The sequence below is a fragment of the Leptonychotes weddellii genome, chromosome 13, assembly GCF_054177405.1.
Source record: "Leptonychotes weddellii isolate Sample4059 chromosome 13, ASM5417740v2, whole genome shotgun sequence".
Classification (NCBI taxonomy): domain Eukaryota; kingdom Metazoa; phylum Chordata; class Mammalia; order Carnivora; family Phocidae; genus Leptonychotes; species Leptonychotes weddellii.
This window is the reverse complement of record NC_138381.1, coordinates 37,862,969-37,879,180: the sequence shown is the minus strand read 5'-3', so window position 1 is coordinate 37,879,180 and position 16,212 is coordinate 37,862,969. Positions and strand designations below refer to the sequence as shown.

General features: G+C 36.3%; 1 pseudogene; it reads left to right on the top strand.

Annotated features, from left to right (window-relative positions):
- The first annotated feature begins 15,423 nt into the window (after positions 1-15,423).
- Positions 15,424-15,485, top strand: LOC115939532 (U6 spliceosomal RNA; annotated as a pseudogene).
- The last annotated feature ends 727 nt before the right edge of the window (positions 15,486-16,212 follow it).

Here is a 16,212-nt window from a genome sequence, read left to right as displayed (position 1 = left end):
CCTCTAAAAACCTCAGTTTGTTTCTCAGAGTCCATAGTCTCTCATGGTTCATCTCTCCCTCCAATTCCCCCCCCCATTTTTCCCTTCCTTCTCCTAATGTCCTCCACGCTATTCCTTATGTTCCACAAATAAGTGAAACCATATGATAATTGACTTTCTCTGCTTGACTTATTTCACTTAGCATAATCTCCTCCAGTCCCATCCATGTCGATGTAGAAGTTGGGTATTCATCCTTTCTTATCATATCTGGGCTCTCTATTCTGTTCCATTGGTCTATATGTTTGTTTTTGTGCCAGTACCATGCTGTCTTGGTGATCACTGCTTTGTAATATAGCTTGAAATCAGGCAATGTGATGCCCCCAGCTTTGTTTTTCTTTTTCAACATTTCCTTGGTGATTTGGGGTCTTTTCTGATTCCATACAAATTTTAGGATTGCTCCAGTACTTTGAAAAATGTCACTGGAATTTTGATCGGGGTGGCATTGAAGGTATAGATTGTTCTGGGTAGCATAGGCATTTTAACAATGTTTATTATTCTGATCTATGAGCATGGAATGTTTTTCCATCTTTTTTGTGTCTTCTCCCATTTCTTTCATGAGTTTCTTCAGCATTTGCTATTGGGAAAATTAGACAGTTACATACAAAACAATGAAACTGGCCCACTGTCTTACACCTTATAGAAAAATTAACTCAAAATGGATTAAAGATTTGAACATAAACATGATATCAAGCTCTGGGAAGAAAACATAAACAGTAAGCTCCTTGACATGACTTTTGAATCTGACACCAAAAGCAAAAGCAACAAAAGCAAAAATAAAGAAGCAAGACTACATCAAACTGAAAAGCTCTGCACAGCAAAGGAAACCATCAACAAAAATGAAAAGCAACCTATTGAATGGAAGAAAATATTTGCAAATTGTATATCTGATAAGGGGCTAATATCCAAAATATATAAAGAACTCATACAGCTCAATAGCAAAAAAAAAAAAAATCTGATTCAAAAATGGGTAGATCTGAATACAAATTTTTTTCAAAGAAGACATACAAATGGCCAGCAGGTACATGAAAAGATGCTCTACATCATTAATCATGCAAATCAAAATCACAATGAGATCTCACCTCACACTTGTTAGAATGGCTATTACCAAAGAGTAGAAATGACAAGTGTTGGCAAGCATGTGGAGAAAAAGGAATCCTTGTACACTGTTGGTATGGGAATGTAAAATGTTACATCCACTATGGAGGTTCCTCAAAAAATTAAAAATAGAACTACCATATGATCCAACAATCCCACTTTTGGATATTTGTGTGAAGAAAATAAAAACACTGACTCAAGAAGATATATGCACCTAATATTCATTGGAACATTATTTATTGTAGCAAAGATATGGAAACAACCTATATACTATATACAGTGGAACATTACTCAGCCATAAAAAAGAATAAAATCTTGCCATTTGCAACAATATGGATAGATCTTGAGGATGCTATGTGAAGTGAAATAAGTCAGACAGAGAAAGATAAAGTGTTATCTGATCTCTGTTATTTGTGGAATCTAAAAATAAATAAATAAACAAAAATCAAGCTCACAAATTCACAGAACCAGATTGGTGTTTGCCAGAGGCATGGGTTGGAGGGATATAGAAAAGTAGGTGAACTGTTTTTGTAAGTTTTTTTTTTAGTTTAAATAAATTGTTTTTTTAGTTTAAATAAATTTAGTTTAAATAAATAAATAAATAGATTGATAGATGATAGATAGTTGATAGATAAACTGTTTCAGAGCTCCAAAAGTGGACAAAATATCAGCCTCAGAATGTCTTTTACACAAAGTGAGGGCCCTAATTGGGATGGACTGCAATTCTAAAATATAAGACAAGGAAATTTGGGTCAGTGCACTAAAGAAACTTGAAATCCTAAATTCCCCTGGGCTTACAGAAGTGACCTAAAACAAACAAACAAACAAACAAACAAACAAACAAACAAAAACAGGCTTTCAATTGAAGAAAAACTTTTTACTGAACAAGGCAAAGAAAATGCAGGTATGTAAGTAGGAGTTTCTTTGGTTACAACCTCTGATCTAGGTTCTTTAAGGAAAGTTGAACTAATTTAATTCCATTAATGGGAAGGTATTCCTTGGCAGATTAATATGGCAATGTCTTATAAGATGGATTCAAGAGTAAAGAAAATTTGTTTTTAAAATAATCTTCTGCTGGGGCACCTGGGTAGCTCAGTTGGTTAGGTGTCTGCCTTTGGCTCAGGTTAAGATCCCAGAGTCCTAGGATCGAGCCTGGCATTTGGCTCCCTGCTCGCGGGGAGCCTGCTTCTCCCTGTCCTCCCTGTTTGTGCTCTGTCTCACTCTCTCTCCCAAATAAATAAAATCTTTAAAAAAATAAAAATAAAATAAAAAATAAAATAATCTTATGCTGTAATTCAGATATGAGGCACTCATAAATAACAGGACAATAGCAAAGTTCAAATTAACTGAGACAGCCTTATTTCTTATTTAATCACGTTTATCAAGTATTTGAGAATAATATTTGGAAGTCATCTGTCAGAACTCTAAATTGGTGACCAGTTAAGATCATTAAATCCAGTGCTTTCTTCTTTTGCTTACAATTTTTACCTTCTTCTTTTATTCCTCATTGTGATTATTCAAGGTTTTTGTTGTTTTTGGGTCATTCAGTCCTGCAGGCAACAATTCTGTTCAATTATTTTGCTTTCTGCTGTTGAAATTTCCTCTTTTTCAGTAATGATGCTTGTCTGAGACGTGAAACACCCAGATGCTGCAATGATGAACATCGTTTAAGTACCTGAATAAACAAACTTATCTTAGGGCTATCAATTTTTCTTTTTGAAGCTCCCTGAAACATTTCTTAATGTATCACCCTTTGTTAACAACTTCATCATGTTTCTAATTAATTGTGTCCCCTTCTGGGCCAAGAAGTATGATAACTAAGTATTTCTGTGGTTGGGGATGGAAGTATAGAGAATTTTCCTGCAACTTTATTTTCTAGATGTCAGGAAGAAAAGCCTGAAGTAAACACCATGTCCTATGTGCTACTCGTGTAAGGTAAATATTGATAAAGACTACTCACAACAGGGGCGCCTGCAGGGCTCAGCTGGTTAAACATCTGCCTTCGGCTCAGGTCATAATTCTGGGGGTCCTGGGGTCGACCCTGTGTCAGGCTCCCTACTCAGCGGGGAGTCTGCTTCTTCCTCTTCCTCTCCCCCACAGCTTGTGCTCTCTCTCTTGCTCACTCTCTCTCAAATAAATAAATGAAATCTTAAAAAAAAAAAAGAATAATCACAATGGAAAATAGTTTCCAGATTTCCCTTTATATTTACACTCATCATACAAATTTCACTCACTTCTGCATCTTTTTAAAAATAAGTTCTAATTGCAGACTCTTTATCTTCTGCTTTTAGCATCTGTCTATCTCCATGATTGGCTTATGAACTATGACTGTTAGCTGGTAAATGGTTATTGCAGTTGGAATCAACCTTGAGTCTCCCATTTATCTCGTCTAATCTGTCTCTTTTTAGATGTTGGAACCCTGCATTTTCTTTCCTGACTCAGTAACCATCAGGACGTGAGCCTTCCTCTAGATTCAGAGACATCGATATCAGGCAAGTGTGGTCTCAAACATGTGTTTATTAAAATAATACATACATGTTGGCCAATATTATTGCGCTGGGGAGGCAGCAAACTAAAATCAGGCTTCCTGCCCTCAGGTTGATTCAATTTTGCTTTAGACTGATCCTTTATCAAAGACTTGAAGCAGCCATATGAATTGCATGAAGGAATGGTCTTTCTCACCTTCAACCATAAGGTAATATAGCTTTGGTGCCATTTTTGGAAAGAGAGACACAGGAGATTGAGTAATGTTATTTTCTAATATTATGTAGCTGAAAAATACTACACCATTATTACCATCTAACCATGTTTAAGTGCACAGTTCGGTGACATTAGATATATTCATTGTTTTGATACTGTCCCCATCATCCATCTCTTATCTGGCAAAAATCTGTACTTTTTAAACAACAACCCCCACCTCACACCCACCCCCAGCTTCTAGCAACGACAAATTTACTTTTCGTTTCTATGCATCTAACTACTCTAGGTACCTCATCTAAGTGAAATCATAAAGTATTTGTCTTTTTGTGACTGTTTCATTTCACCTAGTCTAATGTCCTAAAGATTCATCCATGTTGTAGCAGGTGTCAGAATTTCCTTTTTAAGGGTGAATAATATTCCATTGTATGTGTACACTACATTTTGTTTATCCATTCATCTGTTGATGGACACGTGGGTTGCTTCCACCTTTTGGCTACTACAAAAAAGGCTGTTATTAATATGCATGTGTTTATTATAAATTTCTTGCTTCTATAAAGAATTTTGCATATTAGACTCAAAGCAATACTTCAGTAAAATCACCACATCACAAAGGAAAATGATTATAAACTATTTTTTGGTTATTGATTTTGAAAATTGGACAACATAAGAAATACCAGAATTAGTGGGAACTGGAATCAGAAGTGGAGTGAAACAGTTTGCTAGGTGGATAGTTGGGAGATGAATATTAGGACAGATGGAAAAGCAAAGGCAAAATCCTTGAAGTAGGTTAGAGGCAGTAAGAAAAAAAATCCTCATTAATAGTAATAGTTCCTAATTTCTTAAGTAATAGTTATTATGAAAATTCAATTCAACACCTGAATGGAAAAGAGACAAAAATGATGTTTACACGTCCAGAAAAGAAAAGTATGGGATATTTTTCAGAATCAACATGTACAAAGTGTCTGGAGAATGCTGATATACACCTTATTGTGGAATGGCAAAAACATGCGCCAATTATCAAAAATACCAAGTGCCTGCAAAAAATAGACTTCTTGGCAAATATGTTAGAGGTGCAAAGATGGACAGAATGAGGCGGAAAGTGAAGTTCACAGATGTAACCTACAAACAAGTTGGGGAAAGAAAGCCTCATGAGAGAATCAAACGCTAATAACAAGTGTTTCGCTCCTGCAGAAATCCACGTAGGGTAGCGCCACTGAGATCTTTGGGTGACTTCAGATAAAAACGTGATGCCTGATAGGCTGCACTAGAGCTTTGCCTTGGACTTTAATTAGGAAGATATTAAGAAGAGTCCTAAAACCAGATTGTTCCAGGAAATGAGCAGGTTGGGTATACAAGATCAAATAGTGGTCAATACTCAGAATGTTTGCACAAGATTGACAAAGTAAATGTGGGTTAATCCCCAAGACCAGACGGTATCTACCCTAGGGTTTTAAGGCACTCTAGGGTAAAACTGAGGAACAGCTGACCGTGGGCAGCCAATCATTTCAAAGAAACATTGTGCCAGAAGACTTTTTTTTTTAATCCTTTCTCTAAGGGCCTGAAATTCCTGACATGTCAGTTGCTTGCTTAGATGCACATTCTATTGCTAGAACATGATAGCAATTTTGAACTTACGATATGATTATCGTAAGAATGACAAAGAAGCTTCGATATGGAGAGGGCCCCATATCTTTTCTGAAATTCCGTTCATCAATGAATGTCCAGAAATACTAAATGCCAGGTGGCTAAATACATCTGTAAATTTGCATCCCATAGGACTAACAGCAATAAATTATGCTTATTTCTCTCTGAAGAACTCAAAACAGTGAACAGCTTTGTCACTTTCAATCTCCCAGCCAGAGCTGTGAGCTGGGCAGGAGCAGGGAGAGAGGCTGGTCTGGTCAGTATGCCCGCCCTGACGTTGCTATCGTCTACTAACTGCCTTTACTCTGCTTGCAGATGGACATGCCAGTATTTTCCAGATGACACCACAAAGTATTCAGTGCAGCGGTAACCCACTGACGCTCCTCGCCTGTGCAAAATCCAGAAGCCATTTTACTTTCAGCCATAGCCAAACATTTATAAACATAGCAGAAAATAAAACTTTAGTAATTGAGCAGTTTCAATTCAGTATTCATCTGCCTAGAAATGATTGCTTGTAGTGAGTCAAGAACCAAATCTAATAAGTAAATGAAATTGGGAGACATTAACGAACACAAAGGAAGTGTTAGCTGTAGAGGAAATAGTGAAAACTATGATTTGCCACAGTATTCATTTCAGCCAGGTAAATAACTGCTTATTATACTCTCCCTAAGGGATCAATTAAAAATGAGTCTCAGGTGATAAAATGTACTTTCAGCAATGGAGACAGACTCATTTTACTATTGCTCCTATTTTGTTTGCTCATATTCACCATTAAGTAGCATAATAATGTGTTTCAACGTTATATACATTAAGTAAAATATGTAACCAAATGCAGAAAAAACACACTACATGCACATACACACACACCACCACCACACATGTATACTTTATGGCTTTGTATAGCAGACCTACTGGTGAATTTTTGCCTTGGATCTATTACTGACATGATGTGCAGCTTTAGGCAAATTATTTTAATGCATGAATTTTAGAAGTTTTAGGAAGCAGTTAAGATAATTTGCCTGCGATCAATGCCACAGATTCAGTTATTAAATTGCATTTGCATATTGTGATTTATGCTTAAAATGGATAAAAACTGATTTGGGTTTTCATAGTATACAGTTAATGGCGCTTGGCTATCTGGGAGAATAGTCTGGACTATCTTTCTTTCTGTACACTTGATAACAGACTCCGCCCCATTCCCTTTTTTTCTATTCACCCCTGTCTTCTGCCTTTCTATTTTGAAGTTCATACTCATTTCTGTTCAATCACTATTTGTTATAGCCTACTGCAACTCAAAATCCCCCTCTACTTCCTGATTGCAATGTTCATTTTCACCTCCCTCTTGTGATCCTTCTCAGTGACTTCTGCACTCATGTAGAAAATTTGTTACCCCCCACTAAATTATGATACATGTTTGACTTTGTTGCCAGAAGGCACCATTTTACTGTCTAATTCTCAGGGATTATTTATTGTATTTGGCACCTGCCCTACTCTCCACACCTAGCAAATACGCTTTGCACTCTCTGGAGCATTCTACGTCTCAAAATTACACCCTTTCCTTTGATTGTGACCTTTTTGGCCACATAAGATTTTCCTCTCAACCTTAGTGCTCTATAAATAGTTGCCTTAATAGCACTGTGAATAGTACATGAGACTCATTCCTTCCTCTAACCTTTTCTAGATTGAGAGTTCCTCTTTTGTCAAAGACTGTATTCGTCATCTGTTGTGCCGTCACAGCAAGGTGCTTTGATCTTGATAGATACTCAGTAACCTTGTGAAGTTCAACTGAATAAAGGACTGTTGAGAATTATAGAAGGAACTTCTATTCCCAAGGATAAATGAATATATTTATCACCTATCCCTCCCCATATACCACTGACGTGATAAAATGATACTTCTTTAAAGAACTAATATATGACTCAGGAAATAAAAGAGTTTTTTCACCTCATTAAAAATTTATGGATGTTTCTTTTTTTAATTTTGATTCCCGTGTAGTTAACATACAGTGTAATATTAGTTTCAGGTGTACTATATAGTGATTCAACATTTCCACACAACACCCAGTGCTCATCACAAGTGCACAACTTAATCCACATCCCCTATTTCCCCCATCTGCCCCCCCACCTTCCCTCTGGTAACCCTCTGTTTGTTTTCTATAGCTAAGAATCTGTTTTCCGGTTTATCTCTTTTTTTCCCTTTGTTTTCTTTTTTAAAGATTTTATTTATTTATTTGACAGAGAGAGACACAGCGAGAGAGGGAACACAAGCAGGGAGAGTGGGAGAGGGAGAAGCAGGCTTCCCGCGGGGCAGGAAGCCCGATGCGGGGCTCGATCCCGGGACCCTGGGATCATGACCTGAGCCGAAGGCAGACGCTTAATGACTGAGCCACCCAGCCGCCCCTCCCTTTGTTTGTTTTGTTTCTTAAATTCCACATTTGAGTGAAATCATATGGCATTTACCTTTCTCTGACTGGCTTATTTCACATAGCATCATATTCTTTAGCTCCATCCATGTTGTTTGAAATGGCAAGATTTCATTCTTTTTTACGGCTGAATAATATTTCATTATATACATATACCACATCCTCTTTATCCATTCATCTGTTGATGGACACTTAGGCTGCTTCCAAAATTTGGCTATTGTAAATAATGCTGCAATAAACATAGGAGTGCACCAAAAATAGTAAAATACCTAGGAATAAACTTAAACCAAAGAGGTGAAAGACCTGTACTCTGAAAACTATAGAACATTGATGAAAGAAATTGAAGATGACACAGACAAATGGAAAGACATCCCATGCTCAAAGACTGGAAAATCAAATATTGTTAAAATGTCCATACTACCCAAAGCAATCTACAGATTTAATGCAATCCCTATCAAAATACCAACAGCATTTTTCACAGAGCTAGAACAAACAATCCTAAAATGTGTATGGAACTGCAAAAGACCTCAAATAACCAAAGCAATCTTGAAAAAGGGATATTTCTATTAAAAAAAAAAAAAACAGCTTTAAAGTGATGTTGGAGACATATCCAAGAAACCACCAACCTAAGGGTGTTGTAGAAGAAAGCTGCTAGACATCCGTGTCTTTCCTCATACTGAGACTTGGAGAAACTCTAAGCTCAGAGCCAGCAAATACACAGAGGAGTGGTGGCCTCGAGAGCAACCAAAAAAAGCAAAGAGCAAAAATGTATAAAAATATAAAACATTAGGGCACCTGGGTGGCTCAGTTGGTTGGGCGACTGCCTTCGGCTCAGGTCATGATCCTGGAGTCCCGGGATCGAGTCCCACGTCGGGCTCCCTGCTCGGCGGGGAGTCTGCTTCTCCCTCTGACCCTCCCCCCTCTCGTGTGCTCTCTCTCTCTCATTCTCTCTCTCTCAAATAGATAAATAAAAAAATCTTAAAAAAAAAATATAAAACATTATTACAGTTATATTACATATGTAATTTTAATATGTAAAAGAAGCCTGAAAATGTTTACTTTTTCATTAATTAAGAAAACTGTAAGGCTTTATTCTGGACTTGAACTGAAAGAACTTTCCATCTTTGATGCATAGCTTTTATTTTTCGTGCCTTTTTTTGTTGTTGTTAACAATCCGTATGTATTTGGCAGACACAGTTTCCTAATGCCTTTACTGACTTCTTTGCTGCTAATAAAATCCAACGATCAATGGTGTTGGTCTTGACTAATAAAATGTCTCCCATTCCCTAATTTCTAACCCTCTCTAGGAGGTAGCATTTGGCCATACAGTTCAGGCCAGTGGAGAACACTCAGAAGTTTCTTGGCAAATTCTGATAAAGGGGACAGATGTTCCAGCACAGCCTGCTTGCCCTTGGTCCTGTTTTGAATGTGGGCATGATGTCTGGGGCTATACCAACAATTTTCATACATGAGGAAACAAGCATGAGTATAAAGGAATACAGCTATGAGTGAAGGAGGAATTTCAAAAGACTTCGGTTGCCGACAACACGGCCTCTGTATGGCTAGTTGTGACACACCTCCTTTAAGACTTCTGGTTAGGTGAAAAAATCCAGTTCCCATTGCTTTCAGTGAGTATTTTTCCAGTTAACTGCTGAGTGTATTATTAGTAAATCATTTCATTGTTTTTGAGACAAAAATATCACATGTTCCAGTTCCTCTGTTTTTAAAGTCTAATTGGACATATATGATAAACATAAATTGTAAAAGTGCCTACAGAGATACACAAACATATATAAAATGAAATAATACGGAATAAACTAGACGTGGCACAGACCAAGATGGGTTGATAATTTTCATGTCAATTTACTATGAACCTCTTATTATTCAAAATCTTAAAATTAACATTACCTTAGTAACAAGATTTTGTCAGATTCTTGTCAAGCTCAATCAACTGAAATCATTTAGTAGCGCTCCACCAAGTCACTGAAATATACCCAAATTGAAAAGGATGTCAGATTTGTATCTTAGTTAACCCTAAGAGGAGATTTTGTGATATTAAGATCCTGGACCTTCTAAATGTACAGAGCACTTAAGTAAATTGGCACTGTTGTCATGTAAAACACATCATGCTTTGTGACTCAGGGTCTGCTGCTTTGTTTCTGACAAATGCAGGCAATATCAAGAAAGCTGTCAGTTCTCTTAGATGTGTAATTTTATAAGGGGCTAATTTTTTCACACTGCCTAATGAGATTTTGCTAGCAAATAAGTGCCTAAAACATATGGGGGTAATGTTCATTAGATCCAAGGGAACTGTTATCTTTAGAACTGTCAGAATTGAAATTTTAAAGGGATAAAACTTATTTTTTTTCAAATTAATTGCCTTTGTCTACTGTTCAACACATATGTTAGGGCTGAAGAGAGAATTTGTGCTAACGTCTACAACTGTTTGACAATTCATTAAACAGCGTCATGCTTACAATTTTTTAGAAAACTAAAATCTTGCTTGCTCTATTCAGGCCACCTGACTTTATTATTGGTAATGTTTTATATCAGGAAAATATAATGCATCCCTAAATTCTTATCTTTCTTGGGTCTATAACCATTCACCTTTTCACCTTTTTCATAAAAACAGAAATCCTCTTTGGATTCCTTTCTGTTAACAAAAACAGATACTAATGTAGGCCTTTCACAAAAGCAAAGTGAAGTAATGGGAACTTTCGAAAAGCGAGGGGTACCTATATGGCTTATAAGTATTATTTTTAGTTTAATGTATTTTTATGTAGAAACTATCTCCCCAAATTGATTGGAGACCCCATAAGAGAAATTATATGTTAATTTCATTTTTAAGTAAGAACATGTAATTGCTCTGCCACATCCAGAAAAAGAGTTCAATGTATATATCTCGTGGTTGATGAGATGATTGTGCTCATCTAATGATAATTAGGGTAAGAATAATTTGCCTGCATTCTAAAAGTATTTATGCATTGCACACACCTACCTTTTGGTTGGGAATTTGCTTCGATCAATATATTTGAAGTCATCACAGAATGGGAAATTCAGAGAGAAATTTGCTCATGACCAAGGGCCTAAGTAAGTAAATTAACACTTGCATACCCTCACAGAAGCCTGCCCAAATGAGCAGTGGCCTGACTGGGAAGAGCGTTGGTCTTATTGTCTTAACAATTATCAGAAGAGAGTCTGATTGGTGGAAAGACATCATCAAGAAGGAAACAACTTCCCTAAATATAAGTAAAGTCTACAATAACTCTTTTTTTTTTCCCCAAAGACTAGAATGTGTACAGCATGCAATCAGATATGCAAGCTTTTTTGGCCCTGAATTACAAGGCGTATTTCACAGCCTTCAACACTCTGACAATGAAGATCTTGTCAAGTCCTTTGAGACACCCAACCTGGGCCCTTTCTGAAGTTATTTTTATAATCCTGTGTCCTCATCCAACTGTTCTTAAAGGTATACAGTTTTCCCTGCTATCCAAAAGTAGAGCTTTTCTATGGAAACTTTTGTAAGCCAAAATAGTGTCAAGTGAAGAAGCAACTACCATTAATTTATGTGGAAACACTTTTGAGCATTCCCAGACCCCAAAAAATAACCTCTCTTAGGACTTTCCTAATACCTTAGATCTCATTTTGCTAGAGGGATGCACAAAATAAATGAAAATAAAGCACAGATGCTCACAGACACAGTTCAACACTATGAGGCTTGAGTGAAGTGCTGAGTGCAGTTCCTAGAGAAAGAGTTTATCGGGGTGCACTGCCTTTAAATGGCTCCCTGCAAAACAAAGAGTGAATGCCTATTTTCACCTTTCACTGTTTTCATAAAAACAGAAATCCTCTTTGGATTTCTTTCTGTTAACAGAAACAGATACTAATGTAGGCCTTTCACAAGAGCAAAGTGAAATAATGGGAAATTTCGAAAAGCGAGGGGTACCTGTATGGCAATTCTGGTATGTGCCAGTGGGCTTACCTGCAGCCAAAGGTGAACCAATACTGGGCACTTAGCTTATGGGCATAAGGGTATCTTGCCCTTGGAATATTCTTTCCCATCATTCCCATCATCTATGTAAATAAGACTTTCCAGTCCTTGCTGGGTTGAATGTGAGATAAATCCCAAGTGTCCCTGGGATGTAACTCCGCAGGTCTAAAATTTAGTCTAATCTGTCAGAGTTGGATTTGTGTTTGCATCTCCTGGTTCCTCTATTTACTATGTGTTCTTGGACAGATGATTTCACCTCTGGAGTCAGGCTCCTATTTGCAAAAGAGAGCTAAAAAGGCAATATAATTAAATGAGATAGTTTACACAGCCTTGGGATCGTATCTTGCATTCTTTTGTCTCCCAAGGCATAAAGGAGGAGAAGCTAGTTCTTTTCCCACATTTACTGAATATAATGAAAAATGGGATTGTACTTCCTGTCAGAGTGATCGATCTGATTTGGTCTTCAAATCAACACAATATCAGAAGTTGCAGAGTTAAAATCCAATGAAATTTCAGCAAAGACACAACATTATAGTCACAGTTCTTTTCTCCTCTATCACGCTGGTCATGAGTCTACCCCTTGGTCCATGTTTTGCGCTGCCTATAACCTCTGGAATCAAAAATGCAAGAGCATTTTTGTGATTATCCATTTATTTTCAAGGGTAGATTGTTATTTCCTTTTATCTATACTAAATCAAATAAGCAAAATCTTATCTTTTGTAGCATGTAAGCTTTCTTGAAAATTTTGAAGATAAGATCTTTCAAGACTTAACATGCATTCTCTCACTAAGACTGTTTTCTGCCTTAACTATAAATGTGCCTGGAAAATAAGCAAAAGTATTGGAATCAAGTATTTAGGGTTACCTATTATTTTCCACTAAGAACATGAAAGTTTGACTTTTCTTATTTGAGCGTGGGTAAATACATCTGAGTATGTGATTGTGCCATGCACCTGTAAGTAATGAGTGGGGAAATTCACTTAACATATACTATGTCAAATCAATGATTAGTTCCTAACAAACTCAGAACCGAAGGATCAACCTCAATATTAGGTAAGCTACAATTTATTTGTTTTTTTAAAGGAAGGTGAGAAACTCATTCTTATTTCAATGTTTTTGTGACAGACATGAATTTGGTTTATAGCTTCCCAGTCTACCTGTTCTTTTAACATCATTCAAATATATTTGGAAGGAAATAAAGCCAACATTGATGGCATTGTTGGCCAAACTGATGTCAAGAAAATCTGATAAGAATATTAGAAAAATTGAAGACATAATAGAGAAGAGTGAATTTAAAAAAATCTCCTGAAAACACTAAGCATTAAAAGAAAGAGCACAGTGGCTAGAAGCCAGAGCACAGGGGGGGCGGAAATATCACTTTAATCCCTTGCTAATTCTCACAGATCTGAGTTCTCTGTGGAAACAGATATGAAGCTCACTGGCCTTAGGCATATAAAAAGCAACAAAAGTGAAAAAGATCACACCAAGTTTCGGCAAGGTTTGACCTTTATGCTAAAAAAAAAAAAATTAGGAAAGCCTAATCTTATGCCAGCTCAGTATAAGATGAGAGATTTCCAGACAAATCATAAAGGTTAAGAAAATACTTTCAAAAACAAAAATAGCATTTTGAAACTGAATGTAACAAAATAAAATTATTCAGGATATCAAGGAACACATGAAACCACCCTACTAAAATGATTATTGTTTTTAATAATAACCTATAATAGCAACAGGGAAAAAAAACAAATTTAACAACTATATTTGAAGATTTAGGTGATGAAAAGATATCCCCTGAATAAAACATAAATATGTAAAATACTTGTATCATTTAGAGTTTTATTTAAAAAGGTTTTCTATGAAGTTGAATTGCTCAAAACAAGATATTTAATAGAGATTTAAATCAAATAATGAAACAAATTTTGATCATTGAAAAATATATGATAATTAAGAAAAATCAAAGTTCCCCTTAATAGTAATTAACCTATAGATCTTAATCACAATTTACTAGTTATTACATTCATTTTGTTCACAATATTATAATTCTGAGTTGGGATGGATACAGAAGCTAAGATAACAAATGACAAAATCTCTAAAAAAGCTAATAATTCATCAGTGTCTGTCTTTGAAGGACAGCAATGTCATTTAGAAGATAAAACAATGCATCACGGAGAGAGAACCAACATGAGTTTTTGTCTTCATTTTTGTTTTAAATTTTTATTCCTATCATATTAAAGAACAAATCGTAGAACTCTTTGAAGAACTGATACTCAGAGTTGCCTATGGCTTTAAAATTCAGTGCCACCTTAGATTTTATGGCAATAATTCTCAAACTGAATGCAAACAGCAATCACCTGTCTTACTTGATAAAAGTTAAATGCTCAGGTCATACCCTGGAGATATTGATTCAGTGGGTTTGCTGGAGGCCTGGAATCTATAATTTAAACAAGTCCTCCAGGAGGTTGGGTTACAGTTGCATATTGGCTCTCAATTTAAGAGACAGTATTCTAGAGACTGAAGTAAAGACCCAATTCCTATATTTGCACTCCTTGGTGATAGAGAAATCTTACACCCTTTCAAAATATGGAGAAAAGACTATTATTGCTTTGGTAACTTCAGGAAAGTCATGGGACGGAGGCTTTTTGTCCACCAAAAACTATTCTCCTCTTTGTCCATACAAATTATAGCTGAGACGTGATTGTCCAGTCAGCCACATTTGCTAGATAGAGGAATCATGTGATAAGCTCTCACCAAAAGAACATGAGTGGAAGTGATATAGTCCCTCTCTGCTCAGTGAATTTAAGAATAGTATCATACGTCTTCTACACTCCTATCTCTCTTTGTGAGGCTAGAATGGTGATGGTCAGAGAGAACTTAAAAGCCACATTTCAAAGTTGGAAAAGCTGCCATCAGTCTATCCCCCAAATGACTGCCAATTGTTGTAGATCACCACCCTGGACTGTTAAGAGAGAGAAAAATCAACTTCTGTGTTTTAAAACTGCTAAAATGTTTTTGGATCACTTATCCGTTACACTAACTACTATACAAAGTCGTAAGGGAAAATGTTATTATTATAATACTTTCATTGTAGTTAATACTATTGAACTTGTACTATAGGCCAAAGACTAAGTTATTGCTTTAAATATCATCTCATTTGATCATCTAAACAAGCTCATGACATGACACTTATTTTCCTCATTTTACCAGCAAGGCAACCGAAGGCGTAAAGAGGACACAGACAGGCTTCAGGTTACTCAGACAGGATTCTAACCCAGATGTGTCTATTGAAATTTTTGCTCTAACCACTATAAATTCAGGAAAAAAATTAATATTTGCATCCATTTCCACAGAAAATTTAGTGATTTGCTGTGTCTGTAGACCTAATGAAATTTGTCAGCATCATATTTAAACCGATAACCTGAAAAAGATTGTCTCTTTCAATGACAGGGAGATTAATATTTGATAGAGTAGAGACTTTAACAGCAAAACAACCTGAAGGAGAGATCTGAAGTAAATTAGCCCCAAGAGGATTGGTCGTGCTGACTTCCACAGCACATATACTAAAATTGCAATGCTACAGAGAAGATTAGCATGGCCCAAGAGGATTGATCAACAGTGTGTTAAATTGGGGATGCTGTGGGGGTGAGGCTTCCTAGAACCATATCAAACGGATCGTCCAGGTCTTGCAACAATATCAAGCTATAGCTAAGAAAATTAGTGTTTTCTGTTCAGTGAGAGGAAATAAACTGGGATCTGATCTCTGGGAAAAATAGCAAACAAACAAAAATCTTTATTTCCTCTGGTTTCTTAATTCTATTCTTTTCATGATTCTATTTGTACTTGGCTGTATTTTGTTTAGGAATAAAGGTTGAAAATTATAACAAGGAAATAATTATCTACTCCTGGTCAGGCAAGATTGTAAAACGTAAGAAATCCAGGAGTCAGGCCCGTTGTTGGCAGCAGAGTCCTACAGGGAAGACCTGAAAAGCTTGCTGAAGCTGCAAGACCTTTAAGCTATAAACCACAAGAATTCAGGGTAGCAAAAACTGCTGTTTCTTCTTCACAGGATCAACTCTATTAATGTCCTTCCTGAACTTCACATTCTGAGGTCCTGGGTATACACGGAGCAATTCCCTTCACTTTTTTTTTTTCAGGCAATATAGAGAACAAACCAGAACAAAAAAATGTTCTGTATTCTGATGGGACAATAAATTGATGGCCCTTCAAATAGAGACATTCAAAATAATTATTCATCATTATTTTAGAAAAGTAGTTGAGTAGTCCAGAGTAAAGTGGGGGAGGAAATTCTGAAGCCATGCTTCAGG